This window comes from Populus trichocarpa, chromosome 19 (assembly GCF_000002775.5).
Source record: "Populus trichocarpa isolate Nisqually-1 chromosome 19, P.trichocarpa_v4.1, whole genome shotgun sequence".
NCBI classification, from domain to species: domain Eukaryota; kingdom Viridiplantae; phylum Streptophyta; class Magnoliopsida; order Malpighiales; family Salicaceae; genus Populus; species Populus trichocarpa.
The window spans coordinates 7,085,284-7,097,589 of NC_037303.2; the positions used below are offsets into that span (position 1 = coordinate 7,085,284).

The 12,306-nt window shown below is 35.5% G+C and overlaps 1 pseudogene; it reads right to left on the minus strand.

Moving 5' to 3' along the window:
• Window positions 1-7,311: 7,311 nt before the first annotated feature.
• On the minus strand, window positions 7,312-11,502 carry LOC127904800 (uncharacterized; annotated as a pseudogene).
• Between the last annotated feature and the right edge of the window lie 804 nt (window positions 11,503-12,306).

Consider the following 12,306-nt stretch of genomic DNA (forward strand, 5'->3'; position numbering starts at 1 on the left):
CTTTTATCTTTTACATGGCACCTAAAACTAGATATAATTGATAAAAAAAAGTAATAAAAATAAAAATAATTATTTAAATTCATTTGAATAAAAAATAATATTAATAAATGTTATATATTTTTAATAACACATTACAAATATCAAACTAGCTAAGTGACCCATGTTTCACCGCAGGTCAGATAATTTATTTTTCAACAAAAAAAATATATACAAGTTTTTTAACTGTTTTTGAATATAAAAAATTCTTAATCACAAATCAAAATACTTATACACGTATCTAATTAAATAAATTGATATTTGATCAAGAGATAACTAAGATTAAAATATTTTTTCTTGTCAAATGGACCGCACACTTAATTGTGTCAAGTAACTTCGTTTCTCAAGATAAGATTTTTGTTCAATTAAATGATTATCCATACCAATTAAAAGAAAAAAAAAAGGTCATCAACGAAAGCAAATTGAACAAAACTATGAAGCTTAACTATCAAACAACCTACTATTGAATGACAAAACTGGAATTTTTTTTTTAAAAAAATAATGAAAACAAATGGGTCAACTCGCTAACCTCGCTATTATGGGCACATGATTAGGACAAACCTACATAGAGGAAAGTGAAAAAAAAAAGCACGAAAATCGATTCCTAATAAAATATATGTTGCAGGGTGAAATTAAATTCTTTTTTTTAAAGAACAAAAAAAAGACCAAAGTCTACTAGCGCTAACCTTTGAAACCCTTAACCATGATTATAAGACCGAGATTAACCGCATAGAAGGCAAACCCAGAATACAAAGAAGCAAGATTCTCAATAAAAAAAAGCTTACCGATGAAACTAAATTAAAACAAATAATAAAAAAAATCCGAGTTAACCCGGGATTGAGATAACCCCCGCATATAAGAAAGTGAAAAAAAAAAAAACAAAGTTCAATTAAAAAAAATCAAATTTTAAAGGACGAAATTGAAAATAAATCAACTTTATAAAAGGACCTGAAAAAACCAAATTTAACATGTGTTAACTTTTGAAACTCATAACCTTATGAGGCCAAGACTAACCCTATAAAAGAGGGCAAAAAAAAAAACAATGAAGAAAATCTCTCTAAAAAAAGCCATGGGATTAAATTGAAAAAAAATACAATAAAACAAGACAAAAAACAATTAAAAAATGGGGATTAAATTCGATAAAAAATAAATTAAAATCAAATGCTTAGGGATGAAATTGAAAACAAAACTTAATTAGTAAAAGGGCAAAAAAATATCAAAAGAATAAGGACCAAATTTGACATGAAAAATCAAATTAAACTAAATGACAAGAATGAAATTGAAGGAAAAAATCAATCAAAATAAGATGAAAAAACAAAACACACAATAATAAAAAAAAAATATGGACTAAATTGGATATAAAAAATAAATGATATGACACACCTGTACTTTGATAAGGAGAAAATAAAAAAGATGGAGTAAAAGAAAAAAATCCACTAGGGCCCAACCAGAGATTTGCCCTACACACGCACCACACCACTATGTAGAGGACATCAACGCACTTCCAACACCACCTTTGAAGGTGGAATTTGATCTTTGCATGTTATTGCTTGAAGGGCATGGACAACGTCCACTCGCTGCGTGTGCTATTCATGTGCCATCATCTTTTTCTTTAGCTTTCTTGAGAATAACAAAAACCAAGATCAAAAGATGAAAAAGTAATGTGAACCTCTTGAACAGTGGTCAAGCAACCCACATACAAAACACTAATTCCCAGAAAAGCCAAGTAAACCAGGTTTGATAGGAGTGTGATATAAAGATAACTTGTACCTAGATACCAACACTAATGAAAAAGGAAACCCCCACCCAACGAATATCAATTCGCGAACGAGAAGTATAGAATGACACCACGAAGTCAGTTGTTTATTGATAAGTTGTTTCAATTTTTTAAAGAACCAAGAAAGGGAGAATATCTCACCAACTCATACAACAAGGTGCGACAAAGAAGTCTTATTAATCTCAAGATTACGTAACCTTACATGTCTAATTATGGCTTTATTTTTACTGACTCTATACTGAAATAAACCCTAATGGGCCTCTTATGTGGACTAATATGAGGTCCACTTACAATCAAACGCAAATATAACCCAAAACATAAAGAAATAAAAATAACACAAAGCCTGGTATTGCTGCCGCATATAAGAAAGAAAATAAAAGTTAAATAATCTAATTTCCTTAGTTTATAAGTTGTTATAGCTGAATAACCCTTCCTTGCATTCACATGAGTAGTTATCGCCATTATAAGTCCTTCGTAGACTAGGAAAATTCTAACCTGATTTGCTGCCCTTTTAGTTCCTTGTTTAGCTTGGATTTCCTTGTATAACTTGGACAAATAATAAAGCTAATTTCCCCCCTTGTTGCTAATTTAATTACTTTTCTGGCTTGTTTAGGAGAATAAATTGTTGACTTTATATCATTGTAACATTAGGAAAAATAAGCCTAACAAGGCTGTTATGGGGTCGGACACATCACCCCCTTGATCCACATGAATTGGTCCCATCTTGGACCTGGATTAGATGAGTTAGAGGCTATCTTTCATGCTCCCTAGGCGTCCTAAGCTCCTCTAGGTTCATCTTACCCTATATGTTCTGAACAAGTCTATACAATGCCTGATGTGCCGTGAATGATTCGAAAATCGGCAACAATGAATCTGACGAAAATGGATGAAGGATGGGTCTGGTTGTGTTGTCTTTCTTGTGTTTAGGCTGGATTATAGTGATTTCAAGGTAAATAAGATGGAGGATAGACTAGAATGATACTTTGATAAGTCGATCTGGACGCCACAAAGATCAATCTAGGATTTCGACGCCACACTCTTTGTGATTGAAGAGTGATAAGTCAGGTAGGGTTCTTCACAAAATCAATTTGGAAGAACAACTCTTAATTCTGTGAATTAAGTTTCAAATCTTGGCCAAAAAAGTCCTTTATTACATATTCTGATACTATATTTATAATTGGAATATCCCTCCAAAGTTAGGAAAAATTCAACACGGCAGAAGTCAAGCCCAAAAAACAGACTTTGACAAACTAACCTAGACAAATTAACTAGCACACGTTTTTTGACCTTTCTAACATAAACAGACCAAATTTAAAACAACCATATCTTCTTACACAAAAGTCCAATGCAGTCATGGTTGGACAATCTAGAAAGAGCACGTTCTGAACTTGAAATCCACCTAGATTAGTGTTGTTTTCACATGCAATGGATGACTTCAAATTCGGGTTCAAATTCATTTGCTGTTCTGACCATAAACAGCACCAATTCCTTCACTTATTTGCATATCAACCCAAATTCAAGTAGCCCAGCATCAAAAGAACCATTAAGGGCTTTTCCCATCTCCAAGTTCCAATTGTAGGCAAATAAACATCTTTGAACCAATTTCAAACTGATTGTTAATTTTTAACTCCGACACAGCTTCAATCATTCCAATTTGACTCGTCAAGGCCCTTTGTAGTTGTTTCGCTCTCGCTCTTGTCATTGGACCATCTGAATCATCTTGCATATTAGATTTAGCTTTACAAGATGGATTATAATTCCCATGATGCACATCAATGCCTCCTTAAACTTCTTTGCCTTAGCTCTTGTAATTGGCCGACTTGGAACCTTCAATGGGTCTTTGGCATGATAAAGCTTCGTGTTGGGCTGATCCTCATCAAAAAGCCCTTGTAAGGAAGCTTTAGATTTTTTTATCCCGAAGGTAGTAGTGTAATTTTACTATCATTAAAAATCAAAATTTCACCACCGCCCACCAACATATTACTATAAAAAACCATAATGGAAAAAAAATCAAAATACCCCTAACCATTAGTGAATAAGAATTAACCTTTTGGGGGTAATTTAGATATTTTGTTGTGTATTTGAAATAAAAAGACATAAACGCCCCTTAACACCAACTTAAATTTTTTTTATTCCAAGAGCAATCAAGTAATTTTTGTAACACCCACTTCTCGGGGAGAAATCTAAATTTTTTTGAGTTGATTATTGATGTGGACCAGCCCAGAAACACCAGCAAGGACCCATTACATGTTCCAAATGGTCCAATGACTCGATCTAAGACAAAGGCATTGAAAGAAGCATTGAATGCATTGGTTTTGAATGTTTCAACCAAGTCAGAATTGAAAGGTCCATTAGAGTATCAAGAGGAGACCCTAGTACATCTTATCCATGTGCAAGAGGGGTCCAACACAACCTTATTTGGGCCATGAGGTGAGGACAGCAAAGGAAACAAAAGAATCGTTCTACAACTTGGAAACAACATGGGTGGCTACCTTTTCCTTTTGTTTCTAGGATTAAGGGGCTGCATGGAAGGCTATATAATAAGCCTTGAATCGGTTCTATAATATTTTACCTCCTTCACTTCTTCTCATGACAGAACATGGATTTAATATTATAGGCTTTGTTTTATTTTGTTAGCTACAACCCAAGGCTTGTTTGGGCTTAATTAATACTTTGTTTTCAGTTAGGACCCAAGACTTGTTTGGATTAAGTTATGGGCTTTTCAGTTTAGGGTTTTGGGTCAGTTTTGAGTGGACCTCATTTAAGTCCACATAAGGGGTCCATTAGGGTTAACTTTTCAAGAACTATTTAAACTCATGTAAGCCAAAATTTCGGTAGCCTTGATGATAATTACTTCTGAATTTTTCAGTTTTAACATGTGAGAGTGATTCTTACATTCTTCAGTTCTTGAACGAACTGAATCTGACTTATCAAAGATTAACTTGCTTCGTGGCGTCATTCTACTCAATCCAATAGTATTGGTGCCTTGGGGCAGGTTTCCATTGTGTCACACTCCTATCAGACCTATTTCGGCTTTTCCGGGATCGGATCTCAATCTTAATTGTGGGTTACGTGACCACGTGATCACGAGGTTCGCATCAGTTGGTATCAGAGCTAGGCTCCGAAACAAGGTCATATCCTTCTGTTATTTTCATTTTTTTTAGTGTTCTTTTAAGTTTTTCAGTGTTTGTGTCCATCTTCTTGTTCTTCGTGTCTGTGTCATCTAAGCAAAAAAAAAAAATTATATTTCATATTGTTACTGTCTCTAATCATATCAGTATATTAAAAAGAAAGAGAGATAGGGATTAGTTGAAATTTGAAGGATCATTTAATTTTTGCCGCAGAAACACAACTCTTGGTGAACCATAAGCAAACCACCTTGGAATCAATTGAAACTTCATATTCAGTCTATTGGGGGTGAGATCACATAATATGTCAAATTTGGGCTTATTATGATATTGTTTGCTTTAGGTTTTAATTCGAGGCTCAATTCTACCGCAGAAACACTACTCTTTGTGAACCATAAGCAAACCACCTCAGAATCAATTGAAACTTCATATTCAGTCTATTAGGGGTGAGATAGCATCATATGTCAAATTTGGGCTTATTATGATATTGTTTGCTTGAGGTTTTAATTCGAGGCTCAATTCTGCCGCAGAAACACTACTCTTTGTGAACCATAAGCAAAACTCCTTAGAATAAATTGAAAGTTCATATTCTGTGTATTGGGGATGAGATCGCACCATATATTAAATTTGGGCTTATTTTGATATCAGCTTTTGGAGGTTTTAATTGGGGGTTCAATTCTGCCGCAAACTGATCATACAAGGGGTTTGGGTACCTAGACATAAAATAACAACCTATAAATTGATTTTTGTTTTTTTTTTAGTATTATAATACTAAATATTGAATTTGAGGTCATTTCGAGATCGTTTGGTCTGGGTTTCAATTCTGTTACGTAAAAATTATGCTTCAGAGTGTCCAGACAAGAGAATCATGATGATTAGAGATAATGGTGATATGGAATCTGAAAGTGACAGATCTGATTGTGAAGGCATGCCACCATTGGAGGATAGTGATGGGAATGAGTTAGCATTACCGGTTGGGGAGTCCTTGGTTATAAGACGAACACTTCAGGTTCAGGTAAAGGAAGATGAAATTAATCAACAAAGGGAGAACATCTTTCGTACGCGTTGTTATGTACAAAGCAAGGTGTGTGGTTTAATTATATATAGTGGAAGCTGTGTTAATGTTTGTAGTACCACCCTTGTTAGTAAACTGAATTTGTGTAATGTTAAGCATGTTAAACCTTTTTTTTTGGTAAGTTGACGTATGTATTAAAAGAAGAAGATACAAACATTATAAGGGGCATACCCCAGATACAAACATTATAATTTGTGTAATGTTAAGCATGTTAAACCATATAGATTGAAATGGCTGAATGATAGTTGATGCGAACCTTAGCGGAATTTAATGGTATTCGCGACCCCAAGATCAATTTAACCCAAGTTTGTTGAGATTTGAATGAGCTTATCACAATGGAAGACTTGCTCTAAGGCAACAAGACTATAAACCAACTCGATCACAACGCCTACACCTGGAGACGAGTAAAAGAAGTATAAATTCACAACAAAGAATGGTCAATTCTTTGAAGAGTTGAAAGTTCAATCAAGAACCAAGATTGAGCAACCAAAAATCGGCTACAATGCTGAAAATATTATCAAAAGTCTGACCTAAAATTATTCCTAAAGAGTATTTATACTCCAAGCCAAAACCCTAGTTTCCCTAATGGGTCACACATAAACCCAATTTAAATAATAATCAACCCAAGTTAAAACTAGCCCAAACTAATTAAAATAAATAAAATAAATAAGTCCAAAACCCAAACAAATTGTCTCCTCTCAAAATAATTAAAGTTTGATAGCCCAACTAATTAAATAAGACAAGTTCGTTGTTTTCGCATTCTGTCTGGCAGCAGCAAGCCTCAACTTAAAACGGATGGTTCTCTCTCGTCTTAATGAATTAGAAGGCGTGCCATATACCGTTGGAAAGGTATGGAAGTCTAGTTTCCAAGCCAACTAGAATCACATCAAAATTCGATCTGTAACTCCAGTTATGACTAAAAAAGTAACAAAAGGTCAAACTGTCCGAATCTAGTCTTCTTCTCCCAATCCTTGTGTAATGGTCTTGGTTCCACCAACAAGCCCCTCTTGAACATGAATCAGATTAATCAAGGCTTGCTCTTTATTATTACAAATCCTCTTGAAGTCCACCTTAGCCCATGTATCTTGAAGAAGTCCATTGAAAGCTTCTTTGAACTTCTTAGCCCTAAGCCTAGTAACTGGACCAACTGGAACCTCCAATGGATCTTTTGATGGTTGGATCGCATCATCCCCTCGCTCCTCAAAAGGATTTGACCTCGAATCATCACCTACATTAAACAAAGAAAGATCAAAAACATTGAATGTAGCACTAACACCATACTCACCTAGTAGATCCACTTTGTAGGCATTATCATTAATCCTTTCTATGATCTGATAAGGACCATTTCCTCGAGGCATCAACTTTGATCTTCTTTGTTCAGGAAACCTTTCCTTCCTCATATGCACCCAAACCCAATCACCTGGTTCAAATCTCACTAATTTTCATCCCCTATTGACTTTGTTTGCATATTGTTCATTCTTCTTTTCTATTTGTTGCCGAATTTTTGCATGGAGATCTTTCACCACCTGTGCTTTTTTATTACCATCAAGACTAACCCTTTTATCAACAGGCAAAGGAATCAAATCTAATGGTGTCAAAGGGTTAAAACCATAAATTATCTTAAATGGGGAATAATCAGTAGTAGAATGCACACTACGATTATATGCAAATTCAATGAATGGCAAACAATCTTCCCAATTTTTAAGATTCTTTTGAATGATAGCCCTTAACAATTGAATCAAAGTCCGGTTAACAACTTCAGTTTGCCCATCTGTTTGTGGATGACAAGTAGTAGAATATAAAAGTTTAGTTCCTAACTTACCCCACAAAACCTTCCAAAAGTAACTCAAAAACTTAACAGTCTCGATCGGATACAATGCTCCTAGGAAGACCATGTAGCCGAATGACCTCTCTAAAGAATAGGTCAGCTATATTTATTGCATCATCAGTTTTATGGCAAGCAATGAAATGTGTCATCTTAGAAAATCTATCCACAACAACAAATATAGAATCTCTCCCTTTCCTAGACCTAGGTAGACCCAAAATGAAATCTATAGAAATATCAACCCAAGGTTCCTTAGGAACAGGCAAAGGTGTGTATAGTCCATGAGGCATTACCCTAAACTTAGCTTGTCTACATGTTATGCACCTATCACACATTCTTTGCACATCTCTTTTCATATTAGGCCAATAAAAGTGCTCATGGAGAACCTCCAAAGTTTTAGTAATTTCAAAATGCCCCATTAAACCTCCTCCATGTGCTTCCCTCACAAGTAATTCACGTAAAGAACAATTAGGCACCATAACTTATTTTCCTTAAACAAAAATCCATCATGCTTAAAATATTTATCCATGGCCAAAACCTTGCATGTGTCATATATAGCACCGAAATCATGATCATCAAGATACAATTCCTTAATATACTCAAATCCTAGCAATTTAGTATTAAGAGTATTAAGAAGAACATACCTTCGCGACAAGGCATCGACGACCATATTTTCCTGACCTGCTTGTATTTAATCACATAGGGAAAAGTTTCAATAAATTCAACCCACTTAGCATGTCTCCTACTTAACTTACCTTGACCTTTCAAATGTTTCAACGATTGGTGATCAGTATGTATGACAAACTCTCGGGGCCACAGATAATGTTGCCAAGTCTCCAAAGCCCGCACGACTGCATACAACTCTTTATCATAAGTGGGATAGTTAAGAGTCGCACCATTGAGTTTCTCACTAAAATAAGTGATAGACCGTTTTTCTTGCATTAAAATGGCTCCAATACCTATTCCTGAAGCATCACATTCAATCTCAAAAGCTTTATTAAAATCAGGTAAAGATAGTAAAGGTGCCGAAATCAACTGTGATTTTAACAAGCTAAAAGCATTTTCTTGTTCTTCTCCCCACCTGAAACCCACAGCTTTCTTAACAATTTCAGTCAATGGAGAGGCTATCGTACTAAAGTCTTTAACAAATCTCCTATAAAAACTAGCCAAACCATGAAAACTCCTAACGTCTGTTATGGATTTTGGTGTAGGCCATTCTTGAATAGCCTTAACCTTAGCCTCATCCATTTCTATACCTTTTGCACTAACCACATATCCAAGAAAAACAATCATATCCATGCAAAAGTCACACCTTTTCAAATTAGCATATAAGGACTTTTTTCTAAGCACATCAAAAACTTGTCTCAAATGACTTATATGCTCATTAATCTCCTTACTATAAATCAAGATATCATCAAAGTAAACGACTACAAACTTACCAATAAAAGCACACAACACATGATTCATCAATCTCATAAAAGTACTAGGTGCATTAGTAAGTCCAAAAGGCATAACCAACCACTCATACAATCCATATTTAGTTTTAAAAGCAGTTTTCCATTCATCCCCTTCTTTCATCCTAATTTGATGATAACCACTTTTCAAATCAATTTTCGAAAACAATTTAGAACCGTGTAATTCATCCAACATATCATCTAATCTAGGAATGGGATGTCGATACTTTACAGTGATGTTATTGATAGCTCGACAATCCACACACATTCGCCAAGTTTTGTCCTTTTTTGGAACAAGAAGCACGGGAACTGCACAAGGACTCATGCTCTCTCGAATGTATCCTTTCGACATCAACTCCCCCACTTGCCTTTGAAGCTCCTTAGTCTCTTCAGGATTGCTCCTATAAGCCGGCCTATTTGGTATAGATGCTCCTGGAACAAAGTCAATTTGATGCTCAATACCTCTAATTGGCGGCAAACCACTAGGAATGTCATCCGGAAAGACATCCTCAAATTCCTGCAAAAGAACTTTAACAACACTAGGAACACAAGAATCTAAATCATCTGAGTTAAAGAATGCCTCCTTATACATAAGTAAAATTGTAGGCAAGTCAGAAAGATAGGCATGTTTAAGATCATTAGATTTTGCAAAAAAAATTAAGGTGTTTCCCCACTTTTTCTACACACTATTCTTTTCTCTCCACTCATTTTCTCTCCACTCTCGGCCTTCTTTCCATCCCTTTGTTTTTGGCCATGATCCTCCCCTAATGTCCTAAGGGCCAAAACTTTGTTCCCTTTTGTTTTCAACTCATGGCTCACTTTCTTTTCTCTCTTCCTCACATCCTCACCATGTTGTTCAGCTTGTTTTTCCATTTTAGCCAAATCTTTTTGTTCCTCCACTTTGGCCGAAACATGTTGCTCTTCCTCATACCCCTTCTTCAATTGAATTTGATCTTCATACACTTGCTTTGGTGAGAGTGGGGCAAGTGTATAAATCCTTCCATCATTTTCTAATGAATACTTGTTCTTAAACCCATCGTACTTGGCTTTTCTATCAAATTGCCAAGGCCTCCCTAGTAACAAATGAGTAGCATGCATAGGCACAACATCACATAACACTTCATCCTTATATTTGCCTACTGAAAAAGAAATCATCACCTGTCTATTCACCCTAACAACACCACATTCATTCAACCATTGAAGTTGATAAGGCCTCTCATGCTTTATGGTATTCAATCCCAACTTTCTAACCAAAGTAACACTAGCAACATTAGTACAACTACCACTATCAATGATCATACTACATACCTTATCGTTGATTAGGCATCTAGTATGGAAGATGTTCTCCCTTTATTGCTCCACATCATCCTCCTTAGTGTGAACACTAAGTGACCTTCTAATCACCAAAACTTTATCACCAACAACATACTCTAAATCACTAGCATCCTCAAGTGGGGGCATGTCATCACAATCAGACTCCTCATTAGTGGACACAATCTCTCCATCATCCCTTAGAATCATAACTCGACGATTTGCACATTCTGATGCATAGTGTCCCAATCCTTGACACTTGAAACACTTTATATCACGATTACGCTTCGGTTGAACTTCTCTCTTAAGTTTTTGATCATTGGTCGAAACCTGCTTCTTCATGGAGTTAGGTTCGGCAACTTTAGAAGTCACCAAAGGCTTCGATGATGCACTACCCTCTCTCTTATAATTCATCTTCCAACCCGAAGAAGACCCCGTATAAGCTCCAGATCGTGTATTACCCTTCCTTTTCAACTGTCCTTCAACCTTAATGGCTAAGTGTGCTAACTCCTCCAAATCAACATATGATTGCAACTCCACAACATTAGTTATGTCTCTATTCAAGCCATTCAAAAACCTAGACATCGTAGCTTCCCCATCTTCATTAACATTAGCTCTAATCATAGCCACCTCTAATTCTTTCTGATACTCCTCCACATTCTTATTACCCTGTGTAATCATTTGTAAACGATTAAACAACTCCCGATAATAATATTTAGGAACATACCTCTTCTTCATTATTTGTTCAACTCCTCCCATGTGCTAACTGGTCTTTCTCTATTCCTTCTTCTTTCTACCACCAATCTCTCCCACCAAACCATGACATAGTCAGTAAACTCCACTACAGCTAACTTAACCTTCTTTTCTTCAGAGTACCTATGGATGTCAAAAATCATCTCCACCTTTTTTTCTCAATCTAAATAAGCTTCCGGATCAGTTTTTCCCTTAAAGGCTGGGATTTTTAACTTAGTACTACCCAAATTTCGGTCTATATCTCCCAAATCATCAAAATCCCCTCTGTGCTCAAAATCCCTATGTGGTCGAATATGTCCCCTCCTTGACCGATTCTTATACCTCTCTCCCCCATGTGTACGGAACCCACCACCACGGTTAAGATCATCCTCGACTTCATCTGTAGAGTTTCCAGCAACACTCTCCTCCTTCCTAGCTTCTCTACCCCTTTTACTACGCCCTCCATCAGACCTAGTCTCTAATTTTTCAATCCTAGTCATCAGCTCACCAAACATAAATTCCATCTGTTGTTGTATTCTCGAAAGCCCATTTTCTTGGATTTCACCATTCTTCTGTGCCACACTATTAGAAGACATTTTTTTAAAAAAACCTGTATAAAAATCGTTAGCAATAAAAATAACACTTCACACACTCATGTTTCACACAAATTTATAGGCTTTTCACTCGAATATGCTCCCTATGCCTTTTTCCACTCAAATTGCCTTTCTTTATTTCTTGAAATCACTTAGCAACAATTCAGAAAAAAAAAAAAACAACCACCTATACATTGAATTTATAAATTTGATATAGACTCTAGAAGCAAGAAATTACGAAACTAACAAAACAAAACTCGATGACAAATTCACGAATAGCAATGCAAATTTGTACGAATAATATAACAATTTGAAGACACGAAAAAAAAATCAGAAAAGAGATAAACAATTACGAATTATCAAGAACTAAGGATT